This window comes from Podarcis liolepis, assembly GCF_965112155.1.
Source record: "Podarcis liolepis genome assembly, chromosome: 4".
In the NCBI taxonomy this organism is placed as follows: Eukaryota; Metazoa; Chordata; class Lepidosauria; order Squamata; family Lacertidae; genus Podarcis; species Podarcis liolepis.
The window spans coordinates 94758423-94777643 of record NC_139558.1 but is presented as its reverse complement, the minus strand read 5'-3'; the positions used below and the strand labels follow the sequence as shown (position 1 = coordinate 94777643).

Genomic DNA, 19221 nt, shown 5'->3' with positions numbered 1-19221 from the left:
AGAGGGTCCCTAGTATTTACAGGTGGGGCTGGGAATAATCCTAGACTAGAGTTGTTGCAGGTCAGTGTAGGCAATTCTGAACTAGATGACCAATGGTCTGGCTACTTATAAGGCAGCACCCTGCATTCCTGGATTCATGTGTTGGTATGTAGGGCCATCTCAATACATGATGTTGCCTGGGGAAGGGCTGTAGCTCAGGGGTAGGGCATTTGCAGAAGGTCCCAGTTTCTGTCTGATCAGGAGCCTCCCCCTGCTCCTGATCAGGCTTTCGAATCTTCCCAGGAGCAGGAAAGTAGTATAGATTTGGAACAGTGGTATGCAGAGGGACATAGTTCAGAAGGCAGAAGCTGGGAAGTACAGGGTGGGGAACAGCTAGGAGGAGGAGAACTGGGAGAGAGAGTTAACAGACTTGCTGTCACTGGAAAGCGTCCAGCCACTCAGCCCAAGGTCAAGGAGAGCAGATAAGGTGGCAGCACAGAAAGCCCAATGGTTGTGAGATCAGGTTACAAGACGTGGTAGTGAAGTGGGTGACTAGGGAGGAAGTAGGGGGAACCCTTAATTAGGAGCACCTTCATTCCGAGGAATGGATTCTTTGTTCTCTTGCTGTGATCATTAAAATTGCTAACTGATAAGAGACTCCTTTCACTTTGTTCTGCTTATCTACTGCCAAAGGAGGGGTGGGAAGCCGAGTCCCTGAAGCCTGACACTTTCCATCCCTGGGATCTCCAGGTATGTCGCAATGAGACTCAGAAGGGGATCACGGTGGGGGCAGTGGGGGCGGTCCGCGCCGGGTGTGATGGCCTGAGATTCGGACTCAGATGTTGAACCTGAGGGATCCCAGCCTGCACAGGAGTCCCCGCCTCCAGGACCAGCTGAGCCGGGGCTGGGGCTTGAGCCTGAATGGTCCTCACCTGTGCTGGGTCCTCAGATGCAGGCACCAGCTGAGTCTGCTCTGGCTCCTGAAGTGATGGAGGACCCATTGCCTGCAGGTGCTCCACTCTCAGCCCCGTCAGAGGAAGGTGAGGTTGCCTCTGGGTCCGGTAACCCTCCAGCCTCTCCTGAGCTGCAGAGGCTCAGGGCAGAGAGGCGGAGGGAACTAAGTTCCCGCAGGAGGAGTGCTCGCCTCCAGGCCAGGAGAGGCGAGTCACCAGAGGAGCGGGGCTGCCCTATGGCTCAGGGCAGATAAAAGCTGGCCAGCCCCAGTCCCAAGTTGTGGGAGCAACATTGTTGGTTGCTACCTCCTGCCTGAACCCTGCCCTGCTTTCCTGACTGAGCTCCTGACCCACCCTGGCTCCCTGCTTGCAAGCCTGTTCCTGGCTTCCCCCGACTCCCTGCCCTGCACCCAGCTTCAGCTACTACAGACTGCCTCCACATTGCACCTTTGACCACGGACCGGACTTGGACCTCGCCTCTCGGGTAACCCATGGGACCAGCACACCAGGTGTCATCCTTGGGGGTGTGACAAAATCCTGGTTGGGCCCAATCGCAGCTGTGGTGGATCACACCCCCTGCCCTGGCTGCTGCACCGGATCACGCCCCCCAACCAGGCACAATCGCCCTGCCCCCTGGGTCAAGAGTCATGGGTGGCTGGTGTACCATTACCCCACACTCCCGGCTGGAGGAGGCAGGCAGGGGAGAGGACGGGAAGGAGGCAGGCGAGCAAACAATGGAAGCGGGCGGGAATGGGCATCGCATGCCCTGTCCCATACCTATGGGTGTCGGGCACCCCATCCAGTCCGTCCCTATGGCCAGTTCACCCCGCCCCTGGATGTGCCGTCCCAAGTACCTGAGAGGCTTTCTCCACCCTAGGCAGCCTCTGACACCCTAGGCAGCCTCTGAAAGCCAGTGTAGACAGTAGCTAGATGAACCAATGGTCTTAGTTTAAAACCTCTTCCAATGTTCCTACAGCTTTATTGCAGCTTTGTACACAGGGCGAGCCGTGAGTTGCACAGCTTCCCAAACTCAGTATTTTTGCACAGGCTTTCTCAGGAGGCTTCTTTGCCAGCTGATTCAGCATATTCAGATATGCTCTCTGTTCATCACCCAGAAATTGTAGTGGACATTTGTTTACACTTAACAAGTTGGGGGGAAAGGTAATTTCAATCTCAGCAGGCAAATCACATGTGTCACTAGTATATCTAAGCAAAGATTAGAAAAGTAAAAGTTAATTAGGTTGCCTTCTTTGCATAATTTGCCAAAAATGACATGCTTTTCTAAAAGCGATGGGGGGACCAAATAACTGATTATGAGGTAAAATTAATTGCCACCACACGGCTTGAATAGATAACTAATTCTTGTCAGGAGCCAAGCTATATCTGACCCTGAGCTGAATCTAAGTATCTAAGAAGAACCTCTTATGGGAAAGCAGAGAATTGACTGTTCTCTGTGGGAGAAAATTCCCTCTGGGGGTTCAATATAGAGGCTCAAACTAGATTCCTGATTAGTAAGAATTTTATTCAGTAATGCATCACAGGACAGAGATCAAAAGACTGTGCGAGAGTTTTCCTATATAGGAAAAGTACGTCATATTGGCTTTTTTTAATTCTCTAGTCATTTACCTTCTGCCACCCCTACATTTCACCATCTCGTCATCCCACCATAGTCCTCGAAAACTTACTCAACCCAAGTTTTTGTTGTATGTACAGAGCCCTCCTTGCATCTTATCTGGAGTTGTTTTCTAGTTAGGTTCTTCCTAAACTGGTTCTAACCGATTTGGTGGTCAAGATGCACTCTAACCAGCACACCCCGCAATTGTCCTGGAAAAACAGGGAGGATGGTGGCCATTTTGGACACCGTGATCTTGCACAATTCAAGGCTGAGCTCTCACACCGAAAAGCACCTGATCTCTCACAATGTCATGAAATGTATTAAATGGTATGAACTGTTTGACAGTGGGAGAGATGGAGGCTAAAAACAGGGGTCTGTACCTGTATTAGGCACTTTGGTAGTAGATTTCCTGTACTAGGTGGAGTAGTTGACCTTTGAGGTTCCTCCCAACACTTTCAATTCTATGAATCCACTGTTCCATTATTGTTTCGTCTCCTTTTATGGTCAAATAAGAGGGTTTAAGAAAAAAAAATCCCTATAACAAATTCAATTCGCATGTGAGGGATAACAGATGATCTAGTTTATGAGTTTTGAGTCTTATTCACTTGAAAGCAAGCGACGGAAGACCAGCCTGAGGCAGCACATTTTGAGGTACTTTAAAAGGGCAGCACATTGACAATTATTTTAGTTTAGCTAATATATTTTTACCACTAGAGTGGGGGGGTGAGGAACGGCATTTGGATTTTCTGCCTCCGGCACCAAAACATCTTGAGCTACCTCGGTGGTGAATTTTCCATTCTTTATTTCCATTTTGTCTACACGCTCTTCCATTCCTCCTCCTCCCCCCCCCCCCCAGTTCTTTCCCACCTTGGGCAACTTGTACAACAATCAATTAATAACTTCATTGTGTGGGGTGGGAAGACAGAGAGAAGTAATCTCTGAGGTGGGAGACAAAGGAAATAACAACCATAAAGCCTTTGTTTGTCTCCCTCATAATTTTTTGCGAGAGACTCTTCAGAGTTTGTATTATCACACAACTGTCAGAGATAATTTGCCCTACTTTGGCTAATTGTTCTCCTGTGAGTTTTCAAGGCATGAATAACATTTTGTACAAACTGTCAGGTGGGTAAAAAAAAAAAAAAGGAAGAAGAGGAAACGTTCAAGGCAAACCACGGTGGCACCTGAAATTTGCCTTCTGAAGCCAAACAGATAACAGCTTATTTATAACTGAGCAGTACCATTCATGAAAGCTCAATAGAAACATTAGCATGCTTGTGAAGACACTACTTCTGAGCTGGTTCACACACACACACACACACACACACTGTTAAACACTGTTGTCAGCTGGTTAGAAGTTTGATTTTTGGGGAGCGGAGGAAATGCTTCAAGAAACGTTGTCGTGAACTGATTCATTCATTTTGCTATTTGACAAAACTGGTACCTCAACAGAGGCCCCGACTTGCACCAAAGATTGGGGGCAGCACTGTGCATGACTTCACATGCGCAATGTGCAACATCTCCTCATGACATCGGGAGACACCAGAGGCAGAGCCAAATGTGACGCCACCATAAGCTTCAGTGTCTGAGGGGTCCTCTTCTCTGGCTCTCTGCCTCCTCCTCCTGCTACCATTGGGGAGAACATCCCCCCTAGAAGATGCTGCCCCTATATCTGAAATAACATTTGTGCAGTTCACCCACCCTCATCCTTGGCATGGGCTGTATTAATGCACACATGGGTTGCACAGATGTGATTTCTCTGGTGGTTCTTTGGTGAACATTGGTCCACACATGAGTCCACACATTGGTCCACTTGCAAATGGAAAGCGTAATGCTGGTGGTCAACAAAAGAGGTCTAAAGACTGTCCCAAGGCAAATCTTTAAAAAATGTAGTATAAACACCAACAACTGGGAAATACTGGCCTGTGAGCGCTCCAATTGGAGAACAGCCTTTACCAAAGGTGTCATGGGCCCTGAAGATGCTCAAACTCAGGACGAAAGGCAGAAATGTGCTAAGAGGAAGGCAGGCTTCATAAACCTTCACCGTGATCAGCTCCCCCCAGAAACCTTTGTCCCCACTGTGGAAGGATCCAGAACTGGCCTCCATAGTCAATTATGGACTGACTGTTAAAACTGTGTTTATAGAAGACAATCTTACTTGACTACGAATGATCACCAAAGAAGACGACGACGACACATGGGTGCCTTCAGTTGTGATTGTTGGAAGATCCAGGACAAGTGAAAATACAGTGATATGTCGGGTTACAGACGCTTCAGGTTACATACTCCGCTAACCCAGAAATAGTACCTCGGGTTAAGAACTTTGCTTCAGGTTGAGAACAGAAATCCTGTGGCGGCGGTGTGGTGGCAGCAGGAGGCCCCATTAGCTAAAGTGGTACCTTAGGTTAAGAACAGTCTCAGGTTAAGAACGGACCTCCAGAACGAATTAAGTTCTTCACCCAAGGTACCACTGTACTTCTTCTCACAGCACATAGTTAAACTATAGAATTCATTCTCATAAGAGGTAGTGATGGTCACCAATTTGGATGACTTCAAAAAAGGATTAGATAGATCTATAGAGGATCGGTCTATTGATGGTTACTACCCACAATGGCTAGGTTCTACCTTCACTGTTAGAGGTGGAACACCTCAGAATACCAGTTTCTGGAGAATAACTAATGGGAAGAGTGTTGTTGCGCTCACATCCTTCCCACTGAGCCATCTTGCTGGCTACAGTAAGAACAGGATGCTGGACTCAGTGGTCCAGCAGGACTCTTCTTACGTTCTCATGCCACTCCCCACAATCTACCATCTGAGGCAGCTGCATCACTTTGCCTAATGATGGGGCCAGGATTGTGCTAGCCTTCTCCTGTGATATCACCACTGCTTGTCTCCTCCGAAAACCCAGAACCATTAAACCATAACACACTACCACCAAAGTTCTCCTCCTTGACTTCTTCCTAGCATGCAGGCTGTTAAGGCAGCCATCGTTCTTTCGGCTCGGAGAAATGAACTGTGCTTAAGGCTATCCTCAGTCACACGTTAGGTAAGAGCTAGGAATTATGGCACGCTGCAGGCTTGGTGAAGAGGAAAAATACGGAGAGGCAGGGAAATGAAACACAGCTGGGGGGAGGGAGGGAATTCAATAGATGGGCAGAAGCAGAACGAAGATGAAAAGACCAAGAGGAAGTTGCATTCTGTTTACAGCGCGCTGGGCTTTATCCGAACTCAATAGCGACGCCTTTCATTTTTAATTTTTGCATTTGTGTTTGATCACAGCCCATGCAGATGTTGTTTCATGCTTCAGGTGTTTAAAATGACTAATTTTAAGGAAGTCCAGGGGGCATGCATCTTTCAACTGCTCCAAGCAGCTTTTCACACTTCGCCTCTCTCCCACTCTGCAGGCTCCGGGAGTTGTTTCTTTACACTCGAAGGCGCTTTTGTTAAGTGGCCTGGAAGGGGGATTTCTCGACAAGATTTCTTTGCACATTTACACCGAGGCTGAAGTGAATGAGCGGGTGGGGCGAGCTTGGAGGATAACCGGTGTGCTCTTGCAATGCAGACATCCAGCGTCCATTTTGAGTTGCTGTCTATAGAAGCAGACCCAGGTGCCTCAGAAATATACTAAACATTTCTAGTAGGGCGGTTTCCCATACATTATGGCACCAGTCTCTGTGTCCCCTCTCTTTCCCTCAATGCCTATGATGCTAGTGTCTCATACCAAATATAAACGAACTGTGAGAAAGACTCTATGAATTGAAAACAGAGACACTATATGTACTTTTCCTTGTTTATTAGTTTGTTTTGTATCACAAAAAGTGTTTAATAAAAACTAATTAAGAAAAGAAATAATATATATATATATGTGCTGGAATAAAAAGCATGGATGGGCTACACATGCTGAAAAGAGAATCAGACTAGTCCAGGCATAGGCAAATTCTGGCCCTCCAGATGTTTGGGACTACAATTCCCATCATCCCTGACCACTGGTCCTGTTAGCTAGGGATGATGGGAATTGTAGTCCCAAACATCTGGAGGGCTGGAGTTTGCCTATGCCTGGACTAGATTTTCTCGTTCACTTAAAGTACCTAAATGTTCACCTACAGCAAAAAATAAAGGTCTGTGCAATGGATTAGGCTGAATCGTGAATTGAATTGGTCTGTTGCTGGGTGGGGTGTGGATGATGCTGATGTTGATGATTTAATTTATACCATGCCCATCTGGATGGATTCCCCCAGCCATTCTGGGCGGCTTCCAGCAGAATATAAAAATATAATATAGGCATTGGTCAAGTCAGGTGGTGACAGCCCTCCAATTGCTCTGTGTTGGGTTGACTGCTTGGCACAATCCAGGAATGTCAGGGGGCAGGTGTTGAGTGGGAAGGTTCAAGCCACATAAATTCAGGCTACAGTGCCAGCCCAGGGATGAGGCAGACTGGAGCAGTTGCCACAAAGGCAGCACATCTTGCCTCCTCCTATCTCTGCTGCTGTTCACCCTGCCTGCTGCCCGCTGCTGGTTTCCCACAAGAAACAGCTCTCTGTTGAATTCTGCAGGCAGTTCCCCTACCCCCATGCCAGGAGAAAGCCCTGAGAAGAAACCTAGAAGTGGTTGACAGCAGCGGGCACAAATCTAGGAATAGCAGAGGCCATAGTGTTCTTGCAGTGGCTGGCCATTGGGTGCCCCAGCAACTCCTTGCTTACCTCTAGAAATGCCAACCATCCTCCTTTTCCCTCCCTGGCTTCCTCCGAGCCAACAGAGGCAGCACTTCTTGTTGGGAAACTGTGTACGTGCAGCTACTCACACAGAGGCAATTAAGGTTTGGCAGACAGCCAGAAGGCAATCTGAAGGAGTAAGTCTGCCTGGTGATAACAGAGGCACGGAGACAGCTCCCTGATTGGTCAAGCTCTCTCAAGGGAGTGATAATTAATGGCCTACTAACTGGAATGTGTTAGTTCAATAGTTCAGAGGTTCAGAGTTCTGTGTGTCAGTGTAGGAGTTGTGAGTCGTGTATGAGAGAGCTAGCAAAAGATCTGTGTTCTGTTCCTGTAAATAGTCCACTGTATATAATAAACACCAAACTACAAGTTCCTGGTTCCTGCTTTGTCTATCCTGTCTGCAGCGAAGTTGCCAATTGCTTCCATGGATTCTGCGTGTACTCTGCTAGGTCTGGCTAAGGTCCTGCAACTAGTCAGAAAGTTGCGAAACACCAAATAGGTTTTGCCAATACTTCTTTCTCAGCTGCTGTTTTTGCCTCCTGCTCCTCCTTTGTCATCACCCACTTTCGGAACCACTGATCTAGAACTTTGAGCTTGATGCAACATTTTAAATCAGGGACTCGTGAAGAAAGACAGTGGGTGAGCTCTTGATGGACTGATCCTTCTTGCAGTGGCGGTAGTGAGTCATGCATAACCCAAGCAAGAGCTTGGAAAGTATGGATTAACATGCAGTGACAGCAACAGGGTAGGACTTCAGGGCAGATGTCCAGGACTCCTCTCAGCAGACTGAGCAGCAGGGCCTCTAAATGCAGCAGGGCTGGCTTATCACAATCAAGTAGAGCACATTGCTGTCAAAAGAAGGAGACGTGATTCATAGAATCCATTACACCCAGAGTCTAAAAAATTACGGTACGTAACTGCACCGCTGCATGAAAGACAAAGCAGTCAGGCTGCACTCCCCATGTGAGGCGGTAGCCCTGACTTGGCAACTGAAATAGAAATAAAAAAGGAAAGTGTTTGTATGTCAAAAGCCATGGTTTTTATTGGCTCTGACTTCTTTTTTTCCGGAGCCAGCAAGAATGCAAAGGAACAGAGTGGGAGAGGAAGGGCTGAGCATCACGTTAAACTTGGAGATGTTTTGTTTTGCTTTGCTTACAGTAAGCAGAAGATGGGGCTCCCCAGGGACTCAAACCCCTCACTGGAAATAATTGAATCTCATTATCAAGTGCTCACTGTGACACTCTTTCATTTAGTCCCAATCAACCATTAAAAAGGGGGTTTCCGTTCCTTGTCTCGTCCTTGGCAAGTTGACCTTTCAGGGTTGTATCAGAGGAGCACAAATTAACGCAAGCGAGGGACCGCCAGTTAAGAAAACTTAATACAACCAGGGAGGGTCGGATGTCAGCATCATTTTATTTATTTATTCTTCCTGGCAGGCTTTTGTACTAGTGGATCACGAATTTCAGATGTTAATGGTGCACTGGAAATGAGCTGAAAAGGAGTACAGTGGTACCTCTGGTTAAGAACTTAATTCGTTCTGGAGGTCCGTTCTTAACCTTAAAATGTTCTTAACCTGAAGCACCACTTTAGCTAATGGGGCCTCCCACTGCCGCCGCACTGCCGCTGCCCAATTTCTGTTCTCATCCCGAAGCAAAGTTCTTAACCTGAGGTACTATTTCTGGGTTAGCGGAGTCTATAACCTGAAGTGTCTGTAACCTGAAGTGTCTGTAACCCGAGGTACCACTGTATAGGTAAGATAGCTATGGCAATGGCTCACCTCTCCAAAAGGGCATGGGAGAATGTGATGCTGACATCCCATATGAAGATAAAGGTCTACCAGGCTCAGTGCTGTCTTACCCATAGGTGCTAGGTATGCGGGGCACCCGGGCACCGGGCTCTCAGGGGCACCAGGCCGAGAGTCCAGGGCCAAGAGTTGAGTCCGGGGAAGAGCCTGCCCGTCGATCTTTGCACCCCGGTGCCGCATATGCTTAAGACAGCCCTGACCAGCCTTGCATGTTGAGCATGCTGCTTTATGGAAGTGAGTTGCAGGCAACATGAAACAGCCAGGGGGCCAAAGATTTTGGGTATAATATACAGCTGAGTGATTGGGTGAAATTATGGAAGGAAGGTTTAAATTTACTGCATGCAATGTGAAAGAAGAAAATGTGATGAAAATGATGTATAGATGGAATATTACACCTGTCAAGTTAGCGAAAATGTATAAAGTTATTAATAAATGTTAGAAATGTAAAGAAAAAGAGGGAACATTTTATCACATGTGGTGGGAATGTAAAAAGGTGAAATGCTTCTGGGAGATGATATATAATGAGTTGAAAAAAATGCTGAAATATACATTTTTAAAGAAACCAGAAGCATTTCTATTGGGCATTGTGGTGAGTGATATAAATAGAAAGGAATGTAAGCTCTTTTTATATGCAATAACAGCAGCAAGAATATTATTGGCCCAAAAATGGAAGCAAGAAGAGTTACCGTCGATTGAAGAATGGAGGATGAAGTTAATGGACTATGCAGAACTAGATAAACTAACAGGAAGGATTCGAAACCGGCGGGACCAGAAATTCACGGAAGACTGGAGTAAATTTACGAACTATTTGAAAAGTAATTGTGAAGAACAGACGATGTTGGTAGGGTTGCAAGAAGTTTTGTGAGGAGTATTATTAGAAGTATTGTAAAAATGGATAAGGGGAGGATGATTTGTTAAGAGATATAAAGGAAATATAAAGTTAAGAAATGCATAAGAAGTGGTGAAAACGGTGGATCATCAGAGGTGCTGATAGAAGTCCTAAAAGATTGTATAAGTGATAGGTTTTGTGGTACATTTTATAATTTATATGTTAAAATTAATTTTAAAAATTATTAAAAACAACAACAACATGCAACAGCCAGGAGCAATGCTGCAATGCCTTCCACATGCACTGCATCAAGAAGTTTTGGGGAATCACAGCGCAGGGTAGGGTCTCAAAGAAAGATGTGCTCTCCCAAGTCCACATTCCCAGCATGTTCACACTCCTGTCTCAGTGATGTCTACACTGGCTTGGCCATGTCCTCAGAATGGAAGACATGTTCTATGGGTAGCTGGTTTCAGGCACCAGACCCAACTCTGCATTACAAAGATGTCTGCAAAGGAGACATGAAGGCAGGCAACATTAACTCTGCTCTGTGGGAATCCCTTGCAGATGACCAGCGGCGTAGCGTGAGTTGTCAGCACCCGGGGCAACGCAAGTAATTTGCGCCCCCTAACCCGGGGCAAGGCAAGTAATTTGCGCCCCCCCAACCCCCTAACCTGCGAGTTGCCGCTGGCGCTGCCGCCCAAACGACGCCGCTTGCCCGGAGGAGGAGGGGGGCAGAGAGGCGAGGAAAATGCAACGGCCCAGCAGCTGCAGCAGCACCGGCGGAGGCGGGGCTGTGAGGAGGGGCTGCCTGGCGCGTCCTCCGCGGCGAGCACTGAGAGCCGCTGCCTGCCGGGCGCCTTCAGCCCGGACGCGCGCACAGCTCGTCGGTTCCGCGAGACATGCGTCTCCGCTACAGCCTGCGCCCGAGGCTCTTCGGCGACTCCGGAGGCAGCGAGCGCGCCCCCCCCAGATGTTGCGCCCGGTGCGGCCGGCACCCCTGGCACCCCCCACGCTACGCCACTGCAGATGACCACAATGCCTGGATATGGTTAGACTGCATATCCACAGAGGAGGAATGACCGCTGGGAGGAGCGCAGAGAGAAGAAATGCCATGGGACATATGCGGCAGCACAACCGGGCGTCTTCATCTGCCCCAGCTGCAACAAAGCATGTCTCTCATGCATTGGTCTCTACAGACACAGCAGGTACTGTAAATCTCCAACGGTTTGACTTCACTCCCAAAGACACATTCCTCCATTGTCTCCCAAGATAGACAGATGCCAACAGAGATAGAGATTCAGCCTTGATTCAGGCTCAACACAAGTCAAAATAGGATTCGCAAAGGTTGGTCAGCTGGCTTCCTCTTTTGGCTTAGTCCTGGTTGTGAGCAATGCCTGAACTGAGGGAGCAGGAGCACAAAATCGAGCAAGAACATAACAGTGTGCGAAGAGTCCTGCTGAGTCAAGCCAAAATCCCATCTGGTCTCACATCCTGTTCTCACAGTGGCCAGTTTAGGGAAATGCTTTGCCATGCATTCATCCATGAAATTTGAATTCAGTGCATTTGTATGTCCATTTCCCCCTAATATGTTAGTATCTCAGCTCACAGTCAGAGGTAACTGTCCTCCCCCAGGCAATTGAGCTGGATACTTGATGACCTCTCCGCTGCGTCTCCTGGCAGGCAAGGTCATAAACCCGGCGATTCTCCTCATTAGATGTGAAGAGAACACACCCTCTGCTTCTTCTCTGCTTCTCTCCCTCCCTGCATTCTCCCCAGGGAGGGGAATGAGACAGACAGGAGTCCTATTTACATGTTTTATTCCTGTCATTCAGCAGTACATAGAAACGCGACTGCACCCTTCAGACTCCATCAGAAGAGTCACAACCCCTCCCCTGTACTTCCAGCACAGGTCACATGACACTCTGAGCTAACATCCGGTGCTCAGAACAGAGAATAGACTCCTCCTTTTCTCCAACAGTACATCTGCAAACCACAACATCCTGTTTTGCATTCCAGCCATCTGGAGCTGGCTTTTGCCTTGCTGCTTTTTCCCAACAATATTCACATGTGTGTGTTTTTAGTTATTGTTAACAATACCTGTAGAACTTCATGGCAAAATTCAGAGCAGTGTGAATTTTGAAGGGTGGCTGCCATTCGGTTCTAGAGCGGAAGTGTGAATTAGATGGGTTCACATTAAAAGGTGAACTGACTTGAATTTTTCCCTCCTACCTACTGCACCGCACTCTTCTCCCAAGGATCTGTGTTTATGACTGAGATACTAGTAAGTTCAAAAGCTGGGTTTTGCTTGGTAGGTAAAGAGATTCATGGTTATTCTCCCCATAGCCTCACCCTAGATTCCTTAAAGGAAACAAAATTAAGTACAAATCTTCTAGAACAGTCGTAGGCTTTCACTTGAGACTAAAAAGACCCTAAAATAATCCCTTGGAGTCTCAAGGAACATCACAGGATATGCCAAGTCTTTGATAATACCCAGGAAGGAAATAAATATATAAGAGTTCTGCTTTTTCAAAATATATATAAAGTAGCTTTGGGCTTATTAGAAGAGAACCCACTAGAGAATTTCCTGTTATAGTAACTTGGAAAGTGGATAACAGTTACCTTGTTGGTTATAGCTTGACTCCACATAGGAAATATTAGTCTTTGGGAAATGGTGGCAGATTAAAAAAAAACAAAAAACAGACTGTGCAGGCACACACTCAGTGACGCACAAAAACACGTCGGGGCCAGATTTAGCATATGCTGTATTTGGCATGTACACCAACTGCTGGAGGCTGGTGCTCATTGAAACTGACAGGGTAGAATACAGGGAGACCGACACAAGGTGGAGCCAGAGCCCCGGACTGGTGGAGTCAGAGCCAACGAGAGGCACAACCATAGAACCATAGAGTTGTAGAGTTGGAAGGGATCCTGACTGCCATCTAGTCCAGCCTCCTGCAATGCAGGAATAATAGCTGTCAACTTACAGATTTGAAAATAAGGGACCAGCAGCCTCGAAAATAAGGGATCAGCAGCCAAAATAAGGGATTTTCCAGGCACAGGTATGTTCAGCTTCTGAGCCCTTCCGAGCTAAAAGCAGAAAGCCCAGCCAGCAGCCAAATGAAGCCTCATCAATAAGGGACAGCAGCGGGACATAGCGCTGGGATAAGGGACTGTCCCGCCAAATAAGGGACGCTTGACAGCTATGGCAGGAATCCTGCCAAGAGCGGTCTCTGGATGGGCTCAAACCACCAGCCTCCTGGTTAACAGCTAAATGCACTGACCCACTGTGTCACAGAGATTCCAGTTCTACTTTTGTCCCCATTCTCTGGCTCCCTGCAGCTCTACAAGGGCAACACTAAGACTAAGGGGGAGGGATCTGTCAGGCAATGCCACCTGACTGGTTGTAGGTAAGAAAGCAAGCAGGTGAAAGCTGACTGGAAGAAGACTGACAGCTGATGGCTTGGGACCTCATTCATTCATTCCAGCTGAGTGATATCTACTGCCAGGATCTATCTTGATTTTCTACTACAGTGGTACCTCGGGTTAAGTACTTAATTCGTTCCGGAGGTCCGTTCTTAACCTGAAACTGTACTTAACCTGAAGCACCACTTTAGCTAATGGGGCCTCCCGCTGCCGGATCACGATTTCTGTTCTCATCCTGAAGCAAAGTTCAGTTTGAAAGCACGCCAGTGCAAGTAGATAACTAGGTACCGGTGCAGCGGGAAGGTAAACAACATTTCTGTGCACTCTGGTACTCGTCACCGTCCTCTGTGTGCCAGTAGCGGTTTAGTCCGGCTGGCCACATGACCCGCAAACTGTCTGTGGACAAACACCGGATCCCTCAGCCAGAAAGCGAGATGAGTGCTGCAATCCCAGAGTCTCCTTTGACTGGATTTCACCATCTAGGGGGTCCTTTACCCTTTTACCTTTATCTAGAACGACAGTAGGACGTGGGTGGTGCTGTGGTCTAAACCACAGAGCCTAGGGCTTGCCGATCAGAAGGTTGGTGGTTCAAATCACTGCAACGGGGTGAGCTCCCGTTGCTCGGTCCCAGCTCCTGCCAACCTAGTGCAAGTACATCAAAGTGCAAGTAGAAAAATAGGTACCCCTCCGGCGGGAAGGTAAACGGCATTTCCGTGCGCTGCTCTGGTTCGCCAGAAGCGGCTTAATTCATGCTGGCCACATGACCTGGAAGCTGTACGCCGGCTCCCTTGGCCAATAAAGCAAGATGAGCCCCACAACCCCAGAATTGTCCGCAACAGTCAGGGGTCCCTTTACCTTTTAGAACAATAGTGTTTCATACAAGTAAACAATCTGTGGGGGAAAACCCTGTATAAATTAAAAATGGAGATGCCATGTGTACTTTCCCCCATTTGTTTTGTAACCCAAGGAAATCTCTAATAAAAACTAGAGTGCATAGTTAAACATGGACCTCACTTCCACAAGAGGCAGTGAAGGCTACTAACTCAAATGGCTTTAGAAGAGACTGGGCAAATTAAGAGAGGTTAAGGTCATCAATGGCTGCTTCCATGGTCAGAGGCAGAGATGCATCTGAATGAATACCAGTTGATGGAAACCAAAGGAAGGGAGAGGGTTCTTTTGCTTGGTTCCTGTTGCAGGTTTCCCATAGGAATCTGGCTGGCCACTGTAAGAACAGGATGTTGGACTGGGTGGTTCACTGATCTGATCCAGCAGACCCTTTTACATTCTTAATTGATGGATACGTGGCCTGGTGGACCGAGTTGGTGTGCAGCACATCCCCATGTTTCTCTCCTGCTGTGATGGCCTGGGACTCGGGCTTGGACTTGGAACTAGAAGAGTCTCAGTCTGCACTGGATCCTTTGCCTCAGGCATCACCTGAACCAAGTCTGGGGCCTGACCCTGAAGAGTCCCAGTCTGCACAGGTTCCCCTGCAACAAACACCAGCTGGGCCGAGTCAGGGGCCTGAGCCTGCCCTGGCTCCAGATGTGGGGATGACCACGTTGCCTTCAGCTGGGCCATCACTTACAGCTGCTCCACTACCGGTTGGGTCAGGGGAGGCTGAGGCGGCCCCTGTGTCTGGTAACCCACCGATGTCTCCCGAGCTGCAGAGAAGAAGGTCTGAGAGAAGGAGAGACCTGAGTACTTGCAGGAGGAGTGCTCGCCTTCGGGCGAAACAGGGAGGTGAGTTTCTGGGGGATCAGGACTGGCCGTTACCCCGACAAAGATAAAAGGCTGTCGGACCCTGTCCCAGGTTGTGGGAGCAATGCTGCTGTATGCTAGATCCTGCCTTAGATCCTGTACCTGTCCTTGCCTTGTGTTCTGCCTTGGCCCAGTCGGACTGACTCCTAGTGAAACCTTCAGATTCTGGACCAGTCCTGGACTGCGTTTCACGGGTTACCCAGCACACCTGCATCACCCCATCGCAGAATTAAACAGAAAGAGACAAAGAGTTTGAAAATGAAAACGATCGGCCACTTCCGGTCGGTGCCAGCGCTTAATGGCGGTCCTAGCTCTGAGCTCCGGAGAAGGACTGCTTCGCAAGTTCGGGTCTTACCTGCTACGGCAAGCGGGGGGCCCCTAAAATCCCAGGCGCTGAAGCCTGAGAACAAGGAGACTCGGTGGGCACCTTTGCGCCCCCCGGTACCGTGAAAGAGCCTTTTTAAAGGCTACGGATCGACATCGGGAGTGAGCGCGGTGCTGAGAGTCGTTACCCAGCCTGCGAAGTGAAGCCGCGTCGCCATAAGCGGAGAGCGCCGATTCCTTCCTGAAAAGAAAATTTGGACTGAATCCCCGTGAGTAAGAGCTGAAAAATAATCGGGACCCTTTAAACTTTAAAAATTGGGCTAAAAACGGGGGAGATTTAAACAAAGGAAGTCTGCCTCCCCCCGACTGCATGAAAGCGAAAGCAACGGAGCTCTAAACCTGCATCCGTTTAAACCCGCTCTTTGATCAGCTAAGCCGGACATTTGGACCTTTGATCTCCCCTCTAGCTAGCAGGGCAGAGGGGAGGTGAATTGGATTAATAACTGCATGATCTATTGGAAGTAAAAAACCTCTGCTGTCTCACCCATTTGAAAGCATGAAACGGTCTGCCTTTTTAGTACACTGAACTGACTTTTCCCTGTGAAGTGACACTTTGATACAAAGTTTCCACAGTGCCTGGCTACTGTATAATACAAGAAGAAATAGTATAAATTGGGTAACTGTGGCAATTTGAAGTTACAAGTTCTTAGCAACATTGACTTTGACTGTGTTAATCTCCTTTTTTACATTTTGGACAGTCTCCTTTGTTTTCGTACTTGGAAATTTTGCACTATGGCCATTTTGATTTGCTCCCTCTAGAGGACAAAGTGAAGTCCGGCACGGCCTAAGACAGTGGAATTTTCCAAGGGAGAATAAATCCCGTGGGAATTGACCTTGACATGAGTGGCGCACAAGAAGAGATAGTCACAAGAGCCAAGACCAAGCAACAACAACAACAGCTGCAGCAGCAACAGGTAAAGAAAAGAGGCTCAATCTCAGGCGCAACAGCCGGATCAGCAGGAACAACAGGACAAGACAAAGGAGCAGCTGTCTCTATGGAAGCTGTGACAGACGCCCTGCTCAAGATAAACCAAACTCTGGAGTCTTTGACAAAACAGACTTCAGAGAATACACTAAAATTAACAGAAATTTCAGCAAGATTAAACCAGAATACAGAATCTATAAATAAATTGGTGGAGGAAAATGCCACTACGCGCCAAATTGCGGAAGATGCCAAAGCCACTGCGGGAGAGACACAGGAGAAATTAGAGCCGATTGCCAAGAAGGTCTATGAGCATGATGCAACCTTGGCCTTGTGGGAGTTACAGAGGAAAGAGAGAAACTTAAAAATAAGACTGATTCCGGAGAATGAAAGAGACAACCTTGCGGAATATTTGACACGGGAGTTTGTGGATTGCTGGGACCTTGAGGAAGACGAATTCAAAATTACGACTGCCTTTAGATTGGGCAAAAAGCAACACAGAAAGACCCCGAGAGACTGTTTGATCACACTTAGATCCAAGGAGGAAAGAGACAAAATACTAGGACTACACTTTGAAAAGGCCTTGCAAATTGGAAATTCAGCTGTACAGATCTTCAAAGACATCCCAAAATACATTCTGGACTTAAGAAACTTCTACAAGGACTTAGCCCTTTTATTAAAGAAAAATTCTATCCGCTTCAGGTGGGAATTCCCACAAGGACTGTCATTTGACTACAAGGCAAACAAGGTGAAAATAAAGACAATTCAAGATAAAGACAAATTTTTGGCAAGATACCAGGAGGACCTACAGAAGGGGACTGTGGATGTACTTGCAGAACAGAGGAGAGCATTGGATATTCTGAATCTCTCGATTGGACAAAAACCACCACCATCAGAAGAAGAGCAACAACTGGGAGCTGTTGGAGGAGCCTCAGAAAAATAGCAAGATGGCTCTGCAATTCCTTAGTTTTAATTGTAATGGGCTCAATGGGCCTTTGAAGAGAAGACAAGTATTTCATATATTGAATAGAGAACAACTGGACTTGATATGCCTACAAGAAACTCACATAACCAGAGCCCACAGGAGATTACTTATAAATAAAAGGCTAGGACAAGAATTTATTTCATCAGACAAAGTTAAGAAGAGAGGAGTTGTAATATATGTGAAGGAGAAATGGGCTCCAAAAATGATATTCAAGGACGAACAAGGGAGATATTTGGCAGTGGAGATACAAATACAAGGAGAAAAATTTCTAGTGGTTGGAATTTATGCACCAAATGAAGGCAAATCTGACTTCTTTAAGAGACTCCATGAAACCCTCATTGACTATCTGGACTACAATATGATAATCATGGGAGACATGAATGGCGTGGTCTCCACTAACATGGACAAGGCACAAAGACTAACAGTTAGTAAGGAAGGGAGACTCCCTAAGACTTTTTTCGAAATGACAGAAAATATGGACTTGATAGACATATGGAGAACAAGGAACCCTCTGGAGAGAGAGGGAACTTTCTTCTCCCAAGCAATGATGACCTGGACCAGAATCGATCAAATCTGGGTTACTAGTGGAATGGCTCCAAAGATCAAGAAAGTGGAAATCTGCCCAAAAACTTGCTCCGACCATAACGCCGTGAAGATGGAGATGAAACTCACAATAACTGGTCAATTTAGATGGAAAATGAATGACACCCTCTTTCGAGATAAGGAGATTCTCACGAAGGCCCAAAAGACCCTAAAAGACTATTTTGAAATAAATTTGAGGACCGACGTGGAGAAAAGAGTGATCTGGGACGCAAGTAAAGCGGTTATGAGAGGATTCTTGATTCAACAAAATTCAATAAAGAGGAAAAAACAAAATGAGAAAAAAGAGAGGATTTTGGAAATGATAAAGGAAGGAGAGAGAAAATTAAGAACAAAACCAAAATCTCAGGACATTTTAAGAGAGATCAAGTTATATCAAACACAATATATGGAATTGATGAACCAAGAGATTGAATGGAAGATAAAGCAAATGAAGCAAAAGACTTTTGAATCAGCAAATAAATGTAGCAAACTTTTGGCATGGCAACTGAAGAAAAGGCAGAAACTAAATACAGTTACAAGCCTAGAGGTGGATGGAAAGAATATATCTAAACCTAATGAAATTAGAAATTGCTTTTTAAGTTATTTTAAAAAACTCTACACTCAAGGCCCGCAAAATGAAGAAGATATAGACAAATTCCTTGGAAAATATGGATTACAAAACATCTCTCATCAAAGTAAGATGGACTTGAACCAGAGAATCTCAGAACAAGAGATAGAGGCTGCCATTCAGAATATGCAACTGGGCAAATCTCCGGGACCAGACGGACTGACTTCCAGATACTACAAATCGCTGAAGGAATGGTTGACTCAACCACTAAGAGAAGTTTGTAATGAGATCCTTGAGGGAAAAAGGGCACCTGAATCGTGGAAAGAGGCATATATTTCACTCATACCAAAGTCAGAGACTGAAAAGACCCAACTCAAGAACTACCGCCCAATATCACTTCTTAATGTGGATTACAAAATTTTTGCAGACATTTTGGCAAAAAGATTTAAAAGAGTCTTGATGGAGAAGATTCATAAGGACCAAGCAGGTTTTCTCCCTAAAAGACACCTGGCAGACAATGTAAGGAATGTAATAGACATTCTGGAAAAGCTAGAGGTGAATATAAACACTAAAGCAGTATTGATTTTTGTGGACGCGGAGAAAGCCTTTGACAATATTTCTTGGAGTTTTATGAGGAAGAATCTTCATGGGATGGGGGTAGGCCAGGGTTTTGAGAATGGTATGGCTGCAATATATTCCGAACAAAA

The 19221-nt window shown here is 46.7% G+C and overlaps 1 protein-coding gene across 6 annotated transcripts in view; it reads right to left on the bottom strand.

The window, feature by feature from the left end:
• The window catches only part of TENM4 (teneurin transmembrane protein 4), a 1515223-nt gene that overhangs the window by 1324333 nt on the left and 171669 nt on the right, over nucleotides 1-19221 (bottom strand). The window lies entirely within an intron of this gene.